The following is an 18,701-nucleotide window of genomic DNA, read 5'->3' on the forward strand; positions in this document are numbered from 1 at the left end:
ATATCCGGTTGTATTCAAGAAGCTTGGGCTGGAGGTGAGTGTTGGTTGCTGTAATAAATTCAATTAGTACGCTCGAAAAGCCCAAAGAATAAGGTATGTTTATATGTGCATTGAAAAGTCGACATGTTTGAGCAACATTCGCTCAATCGACTAACGAATATCAACTATTGAAGTGGTTGATACCTTGTGAAAGTATATAATGATGAAGTGTGAAGTAAGAATGATTATGTGAATGTGTATTAATGAAATGATGCATTTGGCTATGTGAATGTATTGCTTTAATTAAAGCTGATTTTATTCCTTGAGACTTACTAAGCATAAAAATGCTTACCCGTTGCTTTGGCTCTCTGTTTTATAGATTTTGCTTGATAGCAATCGGATTCGGGATCATTAAAGTCAAGTCATCTACACTATCAAAGCCTCCATTTTGGTATAATTTTTGGTTGAACTTTGAAATGGCATGTATAGGACTACCCTTGTAGGTTCAATTGTGTTGTGATGTATATGTGTACGGCCATGCGAAAATGGCTCGTAGAAGTCAAGTACTGAACTTGGACCATTTGTGATTTGTATATATATATATATATATGGTTTCATGATGTAATTATGGATTGGAAATGGGAGTGTTGGTCACATGATCAGCCATTGGAATGGCTAAAATGGTCATAGGTGAACCTATGTATGGCAAGACTAGTTGGATCATGGAGACTACAAATAGATAAGACCTACCTTGAAAACAGATGCTGGCAGCAGCAGTGGAGTGGTTTTGAAAAATCACCAAAATTTGTAGGAATGGTATTAAATAGTTAATAAGTTATGTAAATGAACCTTGATGAGTCTAATTTCATATGGAAGAAACGAAACGGTCATAGGAGTTACATGTTAAGAGATATTAATGCTATTGTGAGATAGGGCCAGAACGGTTTCTGGGTCCCCTGTCGCAACTTTAAAAATTTACTATAAATTATCCAGAAAGAATCAGGAGTCATGCCTTATATGTACAGATTCCATTTTGAGTCTAGTTTCATTAGAAACAAACGGCACCAGTATTAAAGCCCTGTACAGAGAGATATTAAAGTTGTAATGCGCAAAGGTCAGAGCAGTCGATCTCTGTAACATGGGTGACTTTAACTAATAAACTGTACCAATTGGCCTGACCAAAAATTCTAGAAATAAATTCATGGATGGATATATGAGTCTAAATTCAGGGAAAATTTATGAAAACAGTTTCCGAGTTTTGAAACTCGAGATATGATTTTTAAGGCGACAGTGACGCAGTTTTCCAGCCTGACTGGAAATGTCAAATTGATGGGTGAAACATGTGGATTTGGCTTGTTAACCCCTCGTGTCCGACACCGGCGATGGTCTCGGGTTCGGGGTGTTACAATACCTGATTCGGATTGTCCTAATATCAGAGCTTCAGTCAATAAGGCTTTCAACTGATCAAAGCTTTTTTGGCACTTTTTCGACCACTCAAATTTCACATATTTCTGAAGCAGATTCGTTAATGGAGTTGCAATCATTGAAAAGCCTTTTACGAACCTTCTATAATAACCAGCAAGTCCTAGAAAACTACAGACTTCGAAGACATTCCTCGGAGGCTTCCAATCCAAAATAACTAAAATTTTGCTCAGATCAACTCGAATACCTGACGCTGATACAATATGACCTAGAAAACTGACTTCTCATAACCAGAATTCACATTTGCTAAACTTCGCATATAATTGCTTATTACACAAAGTCTATACTACTATTCTCAGATGCTCGACATGCTCAGATTCATCACGCAAATAAATCAATATGTCATCAATAAATATGACAACAAATCGATCTAAATATGGTCTGAAAATTCTGTTTATCAAATCCATAAAGATGGTAGGTGCATTTGTTAATCCGAAAGGCATAACTAAGAATCCATAGTGGTCGTACCTCATTTTGAATGCAGTTTTCGGAATGTCTGAATCTTTTACTCGCACTGGTAATAGCCTAATTTTAAATCTATCTTCGAAAACATGGTAGCTCCTTTCAAATGATCAAACAAATCATCAATTCGAGGCAGAGGATACTTATTCTTGATAGTCACTTTATTTAACTGATGATAATCAATGTACATTCTCATTGTACCATCTTTCTTTTTCACAAATAGGATTGGTGCACCTCAAGGTGAGAAACTCGGTCTAGCAAATCCTCTATCGGTCAACTCTTGCAACTGAGATTTTAATTCTTTTGGTTCGGTCGGAGCCATTCTATACGGAGCTATTGAAATCAGATTAGTTCTCGGTACTAACTCAATGCCAAATTCAACTTCTCGGATCGGAGGTAATCTTGGAAGTTCTTTAGGAAACACATCAGGGAATTCACAAACAACAGGCACTGATTCAACTTTCTTTTCTGATATTTACGAATCAATCACATAGGCAAAATAAGCTTCACAACCTTTTCTCACCATACTCAAAGCTTTCATTGACGAAATCAAAGTCGATAACCCATTTAAATCACTAGATTCAATTCGAACTATTTCATCATTCTTACATCTCAAATCAATAGTTTTCCGTTTGAAATTCACAACAGCATCATGCAAAGTTAACCAATCCATACCCAGAATTATATCAAACTCATCAAAAGGTAATAACATCAGATTGGCCGGAAAACAAATGTCTCGAAACATTAACAGGCATTTCTTGCAGACTTTATCAACCATAACACATCTGCCTAGGGGGTTCGATATTTTAATTACGAATTCATAAACTCTATAGGTAAAGTCTTACTATTTATTCACTAAATTCATAAATATATAAGAATACGTTGATCCAGGATCTATCAAAGCAATCACAGAAGTATCATAAAGTGTAAATGTACCCGTAATCACATCTGGAGATGAAGCTTCCTTACGAGCTCGAATGGCATAGGCTCTGGTAGGTGCACGAGCCTCGAATCTAACAGCAGTGTCATTTGTTCCCCTCTGACTACCACTCACATTTTTCATATTTCTAGGAGGTCTACCACGAGATGCATTGCCACTTGGCCTTAGATTTTGCACAATCTCTTGCTCGATAGATTCGGGGCAATCACGAATAAAATGGTCTAATGATCCATATCTGAAGCAAGCTCGATGGGATGTCTTTTACCACATTGTTCGCACTCAGGACGATCAGATCGAACATTTCCAACACTAGCAACAGATGTAGCTGGAGCTCTAAAACTCGAATGTGATCTAGAACGATCTCTACTCGAATGTCCTACATTAGCCTTTAAACGGCTATAATCATCTCTAAACTTTTTTGATACAGATTGAAATGACTTGCTCCATGATCTCTTTCGCACTTCTCTAGCTTCTGAATCAGATTTTCTTTTCTCTTTTCTGAGTTCTTCGACTTTACATGCTCGTTCAACAAGCACAACTAATTCTTTGATCTCAAGAATCTCGACTAACAAATGGATATCCTCGTTCAAGCCATCTTCAAATCTTTTGCACATTATTGCCTCAGTAGATACACATTCTCAAGCATACTGACTCGGTCTTGCAAAATCTCACTCGTATTCTGTAACAGACATACGGCCTTATTTAAGCTCAAGAAACTCTTTATGTTTCTGGTCGATAAATCTCTGACTGATGTATTTCTTTCAAAATTCGGCTTGGAAGAAATCCCAAGTGACTCGTTCCCTCAGAACCACTGATATCAAAGTCTTCCACCAATGATAGGCCATATCTCTCAAAAGTGAAACGACACACTTTATGCATTCATCAGGATTCAATGACAATTCATTGAATACTCGTATTGTATTTTCTAACCAGAACTCGGCTCTTTAAGCATCATCAATAATTGTAGCACAGAATTCTTCAGCTCCATATTTTCTAATCTTATCAACCAGAGGCTTAATCAACTAATTCGGATTAGCTTGTGACATAGCAGGAACCTACAGAGGATTAGCCGGGGTTGGGGATTGTTGCACAGCCGGATTAGTTCTAATGTACTGACTGAACCAATCATTCATCATTTGATAGAAGGCTTGTCTAGTCTCTCCATAATGGCTACTAGTAGCAAGTCTAGAGTCGGATGGCGTTGTCCCTTGCGTGGGAGCACGCGCATTACTCTTGACATCATCAGGTACAGCTCGTTCGGGATCCATTTACTATAAAAAAGCACATTTCCATTGTCAAGATTCATCACACTATCGCAGTGCATAAATATGGCATATATAGCTTGACTAACATACGCTACGTTAGTCCTAGAATCGACTAAACTGTAGCTCTGATACCAACCAAATGTAACACCCCTAACCCATATCCATCACCAGACTAGGGTTAAAGGCGTTACCAGACAAATCAAAACATTTAACATTCATTTCACAAATATCATAGCATCAAAGATCACATCAATATAGTGTCTCTTATTTAGATCATTGAGACCTTAAACATGCTTTATAAAAAGGTAGGTACTACATCTAGCTCATACAATTTTTTTTTGAACTTAAACATTTTCAAATTTGTACAGGTCACACGCCCATGTGAACAGGCAGTGTGCCTCACACGGCTTTAGATACGCTTGTGTGTATAGGTTGTGTCAAAATAGGGCGTACATACTGACTTATCTACACGGCTACAAGACACGCCGGTGTGCCAAGCCGTGTGCGAATTAGGGAGGCTACTGACTTAGGTCACATGGCCAGTTACAGGCCCATGTGTCTAGCCCGTGGTCGAAACTGACTTGGCCACACGACCTAGCACACGCTTGTGTGTACGACCTTTTGGCCTGCCCAGGCTCATTTCAGAATGGCCCTCTAGCAACACAGCTGAGACATATGCCTGTGTCTCTGCCCGTGTGGGCAAAAATATGCCATTTACAAGACCAATTTGCCACCCATTAAGGGTCCTCCCTACAATCATCAAATAGACACCAAATGCACATCAAATTTCAACCATTTCACAACAAATACATACACCAATAATATCATATAGTTACCAACTAAATTCATGCTTATTCAAAATTCCAAATCATACCAACTTATGAGCCAAAAATCATGCCAAAAAATATGATCCATAATCTTAAATTTGCTTCATTGAATCTCATGCCAAAACTTACCAAACTCCAAAATAAACACTTACCACAAACTTACCCAAATGACCTATTCTCTTGGCCATACAAAAACATATCATATTAGCATAATTACATCACATAATTCATACCAAAACACATGCAAATACACAACGAAGAACAAGCCAAGTCACATGGCTAAATATATACATTACCAAACATAATCACACACTTCTATCATATACATGCCATACTTCAATATATACATTTGCAAAAGGTACCAAAAATAAGGTTCGATAGTGTGGTGACGATCCTTGATGATCTTCGAGCTCCAAAAACAATACAAACACACACAAAGTAAGCTTTCAAAAGCTTAGTAACCCATATACAAATAAACTTATCAACTTAAGCATATAAACATCATAAAATACATATACTTCATGGCCAAGATACTGACATATACCACATAGTTCACATTCAATTCACATATTTCCAATCCATATGCTCACATAACATATTTTCTCATAATAATATCATATGTTCACAAAGGTGTATGTACTTACCTTTCATTCTTAACATAGTGTACAATTCAAACGTACCTGAATCGGATACATATTTCAAATAATCATTCGTATCTCGGAATGCACGTTGAACCGTTCAGAATCATAAGGATACGCGGATAACTCAGAAAGCTCGTACAATGCCAACGTCCCAGATGTGGTCTTTCATGTAATAAAGTATCGATGCCATTGTCCTAGATAGGGTCTTACATGAAATCAAGTACAATACCAACGTCCCAGACGTGGTCTTACACGTAAATCATAAGTCGATGCCAACATCCCAGATGTGGTCTTACACGATAACACATATCAGATCCTATGTCATGACATATGTATCCTAACTATTCCTAAGGTTCGTACGGGGCTTTTTAAACGTCGTAACTTTGTCGATACTTCCTCGGATGTCTCATTTTTCTCAACTCATATATTCATTCATCATAGTACAATAGCATATAATCGATAGTAATTCAATTCAAAGCACATTTATTTGTGATTTACCTCGTACAGATTCGGGTAGACGGATTTAGCTACTCGACGACTTTCGACTTTCCCCGATCTAATTCCATTTTCTTTTGTTCTTGATCTATATAAATTCAAATTTAACCTTTTTATTCAAAAATTCATTCAAATCAATCTACAAACACACATTTAGGGCATTTTACAAATTAGCCTCACATTTTCACATTTTTGCACTTTAGTCCCTGATCACAAAAATCACAAAATATACAAAATTTCCATATACTCATGTTAAGCCGAATTCTCATAGTATTCATCTAAGCCCACATGTCTCATTTATTTCACATTTTAGTCCCTCAATTTACAAATCTTACAATTTAGCCCATTTTACTCAAATTCATAAAAAATTCAAGGACAAAATATATCAACCCAACACATATCTTTTATTTTCCAACAACTAACATCACAAAGATAAAAATTTCATCAATGGAATATTTAAAAATCATCAACAAAATCAGAAATTAAGGCATGGGCTTGATCGAATACAGTGCAACGATTACAAAAAACGTAGAAATTATCAAAAACAGATCAAAAACCATATCTTAGTCATCAATTTGTTTGGCCGAACCCTAGAAAGTTTATTTTCTTTCTTTTTCTTTGAATTTTTGGCAAGATGAACATAAAATGGCCTAATTTTTATGTTTTGTTTTAATTATATTAACTTAAATACTAATTTACTTATATAACCTTAATGATAAAACATAAAATTCATTTATTTCATGTCCATAATAGTCCACTTGCCATGCAAATGGCATAATAACAACATAAGGACCTCACATTTAATAAGACAAATCAATTAAGCACTTTAACAAGCAATAGGCAACTTTTACATTTTATGCGATTAGGTCCTTTTAACAAATTGAGTACACAAATGATCAAATTTTTGTACTAAATTTTCTCACATACTAATTCACATATAATAAGCACAGAAAAAATATTTAAATATTTTTCTGACTCAGATTTGTGGTCCCAAAACTACTATTCTGACTAGGGTCTAAACCGGACTGTTGCAGTCGCCCCACGATGGTAGAATTGACATACATTAATCAATTTCATCGATAAAAGAATAAACAAACACATTGGCATACATATAAAAAAAGGATAAGTAAATGAAATGAACAAATAAATCAATATTTAACACATATTCAACAATTTAAAATGACATTAGACAATTAAATAAATTAATGCACGAATGAATAAATCTAATATGCATAAATACGAAAAAAACCTAACTCTCAAACCTAAGTCGGCCCACTAACGTCCCTAGTAGAGTAGCCAATGCTGTCATAATGTTGCCTATATAAGAGTACGGGGTCCTAGGAGGCAAAGCTAGACACAGAGTGTAATAGCCCAAAATTGGGTCTAGTTGAAACAGAGGTTTCAGGACCACAAAATCTGAGATATAAATAATTATTTTATGATTATTTTGAGGTCTATGATATGATTTCATGATTGTGTGAAAATTTCGTGAAGAAATTCTATGCATAAAGTGCTTAATTCGAAGTTAGGGACTAAATTGAAGAAGTTGCAAAACTTGCATTCTAGAAGTTTCTAGTATGAAATTGATTTGAAATATTAATTAGGAGGTATTAAATAGAAATTTGACCAATTTCTAAGTTATGGACAAAAACTGGACATGGATGGAATTTTTGGAAAGTTTAGTAGTAAGGGTATTTTGGTCATTTAGGGGTAAAATAAATTAAAATACAAAATTAAAAGCCAATTTTGCTCATCTTCTTCACCATGGACGTGTATACCAAGGGATACTCCATGGCTAGGGTTTTAAAGCTTCCCAAGCTCAATTGTAAGTCCGTTCTAAACCCGTTTTCAAGTTCTTTACGTTTTTGGAGTCCCGGTAACTTGATTTAGCTTATGCTAGCAATAATTCAACCTAGAGTTCATATTTGGAAAAATACCCATAGGTAAAATTTGTGTATTCTGGTGTTTTATGATACAATATGAGGTTTTAAATTATGTTAGACAACTTGTGCTACTCGGTTTTAAGTGAAAACGAGCAAAGGGCTTAATCGGTAAAAATACCTAATAGTCATAAGTATATGTTAGAGTGAGAATTTGATGTTGCCATAGAAGGGAAAAGTGATCATCATGTCATAAAACATAAGAATAAGGGATGAAGTTTAATTCCCGAGCCTAGGGGCAAAAGTGTAAATATGCAAAAGTTTAGGGGAAAAATTTTAATTTTTCCAAAGTTTGAGTTAAGGACTGTTTTGAATAGTACATTAATTAAATAAGTAAAATATGATGTTTTAGATCCCGAAAAATGAGATTTGAACCTAGAATGAGAGAAAAATCAAAAATTGGGAAAGTTGGTAAAATGGCCGTTTTAATATCAAGGTAAGTTCATATGTATAATAAGCATTAATTTATGCATGTTTCAAGGTAAGTAATACATCACTATTACTTGTATTATGATATTTTATAAAAATATTGGAAATATGTCTGTGGATAATTACTTGATTGGTGAAATTGTTGGAAAAGAGAGAGAAATCTCGGTTGAACCTTCGGAAAGATTGGGTGATACAGATGGTATGTAGCTAGGTCACATGTATAGTGCTGAGTGCACATCATGTGTACAAGAGAGCTACAAGACATTATGATGTAGCTAGGTCGCATGGGTGATACTATGTGTACACCATGTAGACAAGAGAGCTACGGGATATATGTAGCTAGGTCGCATGCGTGGTTCCAAGTGAAGGACACCATGTAGACAAGAGAGCTACGAGATAAACTGGCTAGGTCACATGGGTGGTACTAAGTGTTCACCATGTGTACAAGAGAGCCGAACTATATGATGGGTGGAGCTATGTGCTGAAACCACCAAGTATCGAGGATTGATCCAAAGTGTTCAACGGGAGACTCTCTATGTATTGCTTTGTGAGTTTTGTGATGAATATGTGCAGGAACTTGGTTATGTGAATGATGTGTTTATTAAGTGACCAGGATGTGGTAAGGTTATAAACAAGTAAGTTATACATGAGGATGATTTTATGGTGACCTTGTGATCATGGGCCTATACTTGTGATGTATGAAATGTGGTGGAAATGATTTGTGATATGTATGTTAAAATGAGGTTAATACAAAGAAAGTGTGAAAGAGTGAATTAGCAATAAAACTGTTTTGGACAGTAGCAGTGATGTGATTTTGAAAAATCACCAAAAATAGTATAAATTGAATCAGAGACTGAATGAGATATCAAATTAAATCTTAATGAGTCTATTTTCATATAAAAGAAACATATAAAGAAAAGGAGTTCTATATTTTTAGATATTTATGTTTTCGTGAGACTGATTCAGAATGGTTACGTGATCCCCTGTTCTGAATTTGGAAAATCACAAAAATTTGAATAAAAATAATTAGAGGCTCAAAATTATATTTTTAAAATCCGTAATGAGTCTATTTTCAAGATAAATCAACAAGAACATTATCCGAGTTCTGTACTGTGAGATAATTATTTTTTAGTGAAGAGAGGTCAGAACTGTCAGAAAGTGAAACAGGGGAAATTTTAATGAATAGACTGTACTAATTGGCTAAACCAAAAAATATGAAAATTTTATGGTGGAACGATATGTGAGTCTAGTTTCAGAGGAAATTTACGGATCTTAATTTGGAGCTCTGTAGCTCGAATTATAAATAATTAAGTGACTACGACTCGTGTGGACAGTTTGATGTGAACATTTATTAGTAAATTGTGAAATCGTACTTACAAGAATGCTATATACATTAAGGATGTGGAATAGAGAGGAGGAGGAGGAAAATAAATATATGTGGAATACATGGAAACTGTGGTATATGAAATATTGATATAATGAAATAAATGATATGTGTTTATAAGAAAACAAAAAGAGAATGTTATGTATCATGACATGTATATATATATATATATATATATATATATGACTAGTCTCAATATAATGCTTGTTGGGTATGGAATTGAATTGAAATGTTTCAGCAAACATGTTATTCTCATGATCTGAATCGTGGTATTTTATAAAGATATGATCTAGCTTTAAATATGAATGCTTGATGATTAAGTGAAGATATTTGGTAAGATGATAATCTTGGTATAATGTATAAGTGGTACTATAATAAACAAGGTAAAATGAGTATGAGAGACACATGTATGATGACATACAAATGCTATGTTTGTGGTTTAATTTAGGATGTTTAATCATTAAATGAATACCATGTTATATGCTTTTGATTTTGTATAAGTGTGTAAGAGATCAAGGTTGACCAAAGCTTGGAAAATAGCCTAGGTATATTCCACACAGGCAGAGACACGACCATGTGTCTCAGCCATGTATGGAACACGACTTTGGGACACGGGCATGTGGAGCCTTAAAGCATGAAATTTCCAAGATTTTTGTAAGTTCTCGGTTTAGTCCCAAACCCTTTCTAAAGTATGTTTTGGGCTCCGTAGACTCAAATAAGGGACTATGTGTAAGAGAATGAACGCTTTGAAATATGAATAAAATTTTATGGCTCGTATTTTAGTTTAATGTTTGTATGTTTGTTTGGTAACGCCTCGTACCTTAGCCCGGCCTCGGATACGGGTAAGGGGTGTTACACGGAGGGCCTAAATTAATGTAAAGTCGCCACTAACCAATTAGGGCTAGGTTGTTTAGCCACCTATCATCTAAAGTCTAGAATTAATACTACAAAAAATCCTAAAAGTCTAGACTCGATCTCATCACCAAATTTCGGGTTCAGGAGTACTATTACATGTGGGGAAGGTTATAGCACCCCCACAACGCCTATTCGGGGATAGTCCTACGGGGTCTTAGGAGCTAGGTTCGTTTATTTAAGCATATTAATGTCTTAATCTAGGCTAAAATCTTAAGGAACTCTTAGATTAAAACTATAAAGAAAGTTCATCCGATTTACTTGTAACTCGATTATGATATGTTCACCAAACTTATCTAATTTGAAACTTAAATTAGAGAGTTTTACTCTTAACGGGAATCCTAAAGGATACTTAAATAATTCTAGTAAAATACCTTCAATCCTAAAATTAGTTCTATTTTAGAATTCTAAAAAACCTAGAAATTACCAATAAATTAAGAGAAATATTAAAATTCATCTACAATGTAACACCCCAAACCCGGCCCAGACGTTATGACCGGATCTGACATGCCACATCGAAGCATTCAAAACATTTTATATTGTTGATCCAGAAAAAACTTACTTAGTGTTTTAAAAGATAATTTCATTATAGGTTAAAGTGAATAGAAGTCATGCACCGTAGGAAACCGGAAAAGAGGTGGTGAGTCCATCTGATTGCTAAGTACCAAGCTCCTTCGGATCCAATCCTAGACATGCATACCGCCATTGCCACACCTTAACGTCATGGATATTTCTAGAAAACCGATTTGATTAAGTCATTTTTAGGAAAAGTGATTAATTTTGGAAAATACTTTCATTGCGGAAGCTTTGCTTGTTGTCGTGTTATTTTGAAATCAATTGTTGTTTTTGAAAACGTGCCCTAAAGCTATCCAATTTCAACAGTTAAAATAAGTAATACTTATTTTACTAATACATATTAAAACCATCAAAAATAATTAAGCGGCCTTATTATATTTAAAAACCCAAAACTTCAAACGTAAATAAAAGGATGTCCAGTTCACGAAAGAAAATCAAACTTTGAACGGGTGGCCACTCCGATTCCCTCACGACTCCAAGCCCACTATGGTTGGGGATTACTGCGTGGACGAAAATAAAAGGGGTGAGTTTGGGAAACTCGATTGTGTAAAATAACCCAACCATAGTCTAAATCACTCAACCCACGTAAATGAATAAGTTGGCCTTAGCCGAGCAATGTAAATTCGAATAAAGCCCATAGGCCCATCGAACGAACAAATATTACATGTTTATGCGAAACCCAACCCAGATTCATCCATAACACCCGTACCAGCCTTACACCATGTGGGAGACTACTCGACCCACCCAACCGCTATGCACCACGTAAATCGCAATGAGGTCGCCGGATATTGTGACGAAGTCACCAGATATAGATATTGTGGCAGAGCCACCAGAACAGATATATGTGGCAGAGCCACCAAATCAGATAATCGTGGCATAGCCACCAGAACAGATATATGTGGCACAGCCACCATATCAGATAATCATGGCATAGCCACCAGAACAAATATATGTGGCAGAGCCACTAGATCAGATAATTGTGGCATAGCCACCAGGACGCTTCCTCCATAATATAACCCATGTCCCCATGCAATAGATATATAATCATGGCATACATCATACGTAATCGATCGTCATGCTTTTCACCAAAATTAACCCTAGGGGTATAACGGTAATTTTGCACCTAGGGGTATAACAAGAATTTTCCATACATAGGGTATTATAGTAATTTAGTTGCTTTTAGGGTTTTCATGCATATCCTAACTATTTACATACTATCGAACACTTACACAAGATACTTACGAATTGGGCCGTTGGCCTATGAACCCGATCTTTGGCCCATTAAGCCCAAATTATCAAAATGTACGAAATCGCAGATCTGCAGTTTATTACTTTAGATTACCAAATATACAAACCCAACTATATTACGAGCATTCGACACTCATAAATTCCAAAAATATCGACTTTTCGACATTTCGCTTTTCGCTTTTGCCAATCTAGTCTATGAGAGGGTGTCGATTACACAATTGCTTTTGCGACGATATCTTGATGAGATCTACACACGAACCGCCTACAATTGGATTACTAACACGTTAATCTAACTATTCAAATACAAACTACGTATTAACCCCTTACAATATTCGGCCAACCACACCTACAGATCATAGTAAGCTTATAAGAAATCAATAAGCAACTCATTAACAAATTTTTGTCAATGTTTACCACATAATCATAATTTCACTGCAAGCTGTCTTCCTGAGCAACAGTCACTAAATCATTTATAACTGGAGCTACAAAACTCCAAATCAAGTACCGTTAATTTTCCCTGAAAATAGACTCATATATCTTATATCCATAAAATTTTCAGAATTTTTGGTTCGGCAAATCAATACCAGATTTTTCTCAAAGTTTCGCATGTTTCACTGTTTGACTAATCTGACCACTCTTCATTACGAATCAAATTTCTCATTGTACAGAATTCAAAATATGTTCTCGTTTATTTCATTTGAAACTAGACTCAACAAGATTTAATTACATAATTTATTCAGCTTCAAATTCATCTCCCAGAATTTGTGGTGATTTTCCAAAGTCACGTTACTGCTGCTGTCCCAAGCAGATTTATTACCAAATTCACTCTTTCACACATAACTTGCATGCATGTTATTTAAACATGTATATCACCAATCAATCATCACATATCTATGATTTTACTTAAGTATAATCTCCATTTCATCATTTTAAAGCATAACATGTTAGCCGATATTTCCCCTTAGCATCTAAGGCACATGCATGCTCATTTGTTTGGCTCAACTTCACCTATCTTCCATTTTTCATCAAAAGAACATGAAACAACAACCATTTCCTTCATTTTAATTCATGACTAAATGCTCACAACACAACTAAAAACCAAAATATGCTTTAAGAGTTAAGGTAGAATCAAGAAGAACTCATGAACCTCAAAATAAAAGCAAACTACCATGAACTTACCTTCAATTTTTCTTCCCCAAGTGACCGAACATTCAAGAGCTTTCTCCTCTCCTTTCTCTTCTCTAACTTTAGGCTATGATGAACAAAGATGGACAAAAATTTGTTCTTTTCACCCCTTTTTTTTTAAAATTTCATATTTCATCCATTTAATTCTTTAATACAAAAGACATGAAATTCCCATCATGGAACATTTACCTAACCCATTATCATGGAACATTTACCTAACCCATTATCATGAAACATTTACCTAACCCATTATCATGGAACATTTACCTAACCCATTATCAATTTGTATCAATTTGTACCATAAATTATGGCTAGCAAGTGCACATTTTGTCTACAACAACATGATGACCAACCACTACATGTAAAATGGGAGGTTTGTCATGCAAATCCTCCTATTTTGCACTCCTATTTATTTGGCCACTTCAATTTAGCCTATAGCATTTTCAAACATTTTCACATAGGTCCTATTTCATAATTTCACCCCCATTTTTCTTATGGAACAAAAATTAACTAAAATTGCCGGGTTCTATTTTAAGCTTGGGCCTTCTAGAGGCCCACTAACATAATTAAACCTATGCCAACATTTAAATTATGGCTAGCAAGTGCACATTTTGTCTACAACAACATGATGACCAGCCACTACATGTAAAATGGGAGGTTTGTCATGCAAATCCTCCTATTTTGCACTCCTATTTATTTGGCTACTTCAATTTAGCCTATAGCATTTTCAAACATTTTCACATAGGTCCTATTTCATAATTTCACCCCCATTTTTCTTATGGAACAAAAATTAACTAAAATTGCCGGGTTCTATTTTAAGCTTGGGCCTTCTAGAGGCCCACTAACATAATTAAACCTATGCCAACATTTACAGAATTCCCGAAAATTGGGGCGTTACATACAACTTATTCAATATATTATTATTATTTAAAAGATCTTATTAATAACGTTGAACCTATCAAGATCGTACAAAAGTATCCTATGTCGAGTTTATGATTTATTTTACTTTAAAATTCTTGATCTAAGGTTTGAATTCGTTAAAATCCTAAAATAATATATCTTAAATAACATTTATTAGTTTTCTTAAAAGTTTTTAAAATAGAATGAAATACTTAAAAGACCTACTCATGATTTACAATTCACCTACAAAAATCTTTAGTTTTAATCTTATATAATATTTAAAATTAAGATTCTAAAGAAGAATCCTATACGATATTTAAAATTAGTTTAAACCCTTAAAAAACCCTACATATTATTTATAATTTTTCTAAGGTAAATGGTAAATAAGATCTTAAAGACTAACCTAAATTCAAATGTAAAAACCTTATGGTTTCATTAAAATGTAACATTTACTTAACTAACTTCATGTCAACATTTATAGGATGGAAAAATGACCTAAATTTTTTTCTTTTAAAACGAATAGTAATGAAAGAGGAAAATTTATTAAATTAACTAATGTTAATGAAAAGTTAAAACTCTTTCAAAAGGGAAATAATAAAAGAAAACTTAAATAAATGAAATAAATAAGACATTGACATGATGATGATAATAATAACAATAATAAACCTTATTCATAATTTAATAAAATAATAAAAGTAACGTAAATAAATAATATTAAAATGCATGTAAGGGAATGTGTAAAAAAACATAAATATAAATAGACATGAAAATAAATAAAGATGAAATAAAAATAAATAAAATTATACAAGTGTGAATAAATATAAAACATTAAAATACAAAGGCATAATTGACATTAAATATATAATGTATAAATGCAAATGAAAGGAAGATATAAGTGTAAATAATTTATTAAAGATGAAAACAAAATGGCATAGCTTGATTTTGGGACTAAAATATAAAAAAAATGGAAAACAGAGAGCTAATTTAGCAATTAATTTACTTTTAATTTTTAAATTTTGTATTAAAGTGAAGGTTTGAATAAACAAAAGGATTGTAGGTGTAAATAGGCCAAAGAGTGAGGATAGTGCTACAAAAAAGGGGTATTTTTTGTAAATTTAAAAAGTAAGGTGGTGGGAATAATTTACCCATTTTTGGCACCTATAAATGAAAAAAAAACTATTTATTCTTTCATTTTAACCTTATTTCTTTTCAAAAAGAGAAAAAAAAAACCTCTTCCTCTTTCTCTTCCTCCTTCTATGTTGGTCATGGCTCCACCACTAGAGAGCCCAACAGATCTCCGACCTTTGGTGGTGTAGGCGCCGCATACGGTGGTCAGAAAATTTTTTTATTTTTATTTGCAAAATCAAAGTTTTCTTTTAAAAAATTCACTACTTTTCTTAAAAACTAAAGCTTTATTTTGAAATAGTTGAAAAGATCAAAACTTTATTTTAAAAAATTTAAACTTTCTCCTTTAAAAAAACACTATTTTTCTTAAAGATCAAAACTTTTATTTTGAAAATTTAAACTTTCCTTTAAAATGACTACAAAATAGTTTTTATTTTTAAAATATAAACTTTCTCTTTTTTGTTATGAATTCTAATGTTCAACCCATGAACTAATTTTCTTTGGGTTGGAATTATTCTGGGTGAATTGTTATAAATAAGATCACATTTAAACGATAATTTGCATAGTAACCACATACTCATTTACGCATACATCACATTACACATTTACATTTTAAGATAATTTGGCATTTGAGGCTATGAAACATAAAAGTGGGATCTATCACCACACATCAGATACACAGATCTCCAACACACTAAATGGCTCATAGAGTCGAACATATCCCAAAAGTGAAGCATAAAGCTAACACTCTCCAACACACCAAACATGTCTCGTTGAATGGAGCTTAGCTCACATGACATTATCTCTCTAACATGTCCTAGGGTCTCAACGCCCAAATCGCAAAACACATATATGTGAGTACTCACAATCCTATGGCATGCCAACTATATCCAACGGTTTAAAGAGAACAAAATGTCAAAATATCCATAATTACACATTTTTAATTACTTATTTAATGCACATCATCTCTATTCATATTCATCAATTCACATCACAAACTTGGACTCAATTCATGATTATCGAATTCACATTTAATTGCACTTAAAGTGTCACAATAATGTTCATTGAGCCATCACATATCCAGCCACATATGAGTGCATTAAAATCAATTTATCACATACATAATATGTTACATTAGCATTACATTTCATAATTCAACACATACGTACTTACAAATTTTTTCACACTTTCACTGCATATTTATATTGCTAACATAACATCATCACTATTGTTCGGCATATTTAATATGTCCACAACACAATAAAATTCACAATAGTCATCACACATGTCTCATATCACAATATCGTATCATAATAATCAATCCATAAATATTCTCACAATCAAGTAATTTACCAAGAATAAAACAAGGGAAATAGAAAACTTACGCTCAGAACAGAGGATGGGGATTTAGCCTATTCCTAAGCTCCCAATTAACACTATGAATCGTATCTATTAGCAGCATTTCCAAACACTCACCGATTACACTTTTTTCGAAAAGCTGAAAGCTTAAACTAGCTTTTCCTTGCCTTTTGCCTTGCTTGAAGAAGCTCCAATCGATTCCAATGCTTCAACAAAGTAAATCACACAACAACATAATCAAAATTCAGCCAAAGACTCACATCAAACAATCCAAAAGCACAAGCCTAATCTAGGTTCTCTTTTGATAGAAACCTTCAACATAGACAACTTAAAATTTGAATATCTCATTCAATACTCAGTATTTTCGCCTAAAGCCACTTCTATTCATCTTATAATTCACCTACTACTTATTCTAAACCTTTAAACTACACAAAACTACTCCATTCATGGTAGTGAATTTTTCAACATATTTTTGGTTATTTTCCAAAAATTCATTAAAACTCAAGAAATCTTTATCAAAACTTCAAAACAATTTTAAAAACCATGTTTTACTCAAAATCCCAAAATTCACCATTAACGAGCCAATTTTTGACTTTTATTCAAAAAATACAATTTAATAGATACAAACTTAGTTTTAAAGACTAAATAACATTAAAAACTAATAGAAAAATGAATGGTTACCTTAGTTGAAAGAAAAATGGGCTTTTGTCGAAAACCCAGAAAATCCACAGGTGAAGAAGATGATGAAATCTATGGATTTTTAAGTTGTTTTCTAGAAGGTTTATGAAGATTTAATGTCTTCTAGAAACTTCTATCTTTACTTTTGCCAAAAAGTCACAAAATCTGAAAGCTGTGGTGCTGATTTCTTGTTGACCAGCAACTCTCTGTTTTCCTTCACTTTTTGGTGGCCAATCCCTCTATCTTTGTAATATCCTGATTTTGGGCCTAGTCGGAATAGTGGTTTCGTGACCACAAAATCTGAGATAGAAATAATTATTTTATATTTTGAGGTCTATGATATGATTGCATGATTGTGTGAAAATTTCGTGAAGAAATTTTATGCATAAAGTGCTTAAATTGAAATTAAGGACTAAATCGAATAATTTGTAAAACTTGCATTCTAGAAGTTTCTAGTATGAAATTGTTTTGAAATATTAATTAGGAGGTCTTAAATAGAAATTTTACCAATTTCTAAGTCTATGGACAAAAATTGGACATGGATGGAATTTTTGGAAACTTTAGTAGTAAGGGTATTTTGGTCATTTAGGGGTAAAATGAATTAAAATACAAAATTAAAAGCCAATTTTGCTCATCTTCAACCCCATGGCCGAATATAGCAAGGAGAAACCATGGCTAGGGTTTTTCAAGCTTCCAAGCTCGATTGTAAGTCCATTCTAGCCCCGTTTTTCAAGTTCTTTACGTTTTTGGAGTCCGGGTAGCTCGATTAAGCTTATGCTAGCAATAATTTAACCTAGGGTTTATATTTGGAAAAATACCCATAGGTGAAATTTGTATATTTTGGTGTTTTATGATAGAATATGAGGTTTTAAAT

The sequence above is a fragment of the Gossypium arboreum genome, chromosome 8 (assembly GCF_025698485.1).
Source record: "Gossypium arboreum isolate Shixiya-1 chromosome 8, ASM2569848v2, whole genome shotgun sequence".
Classification (NCBI taxonomy): domain Eukaryota; kingdom Viridiplantae; phylum Streptophyta; class Magnoliopsida; order Malvales; family Malvaceae; genus Gossypium; species Gossypium arboreum.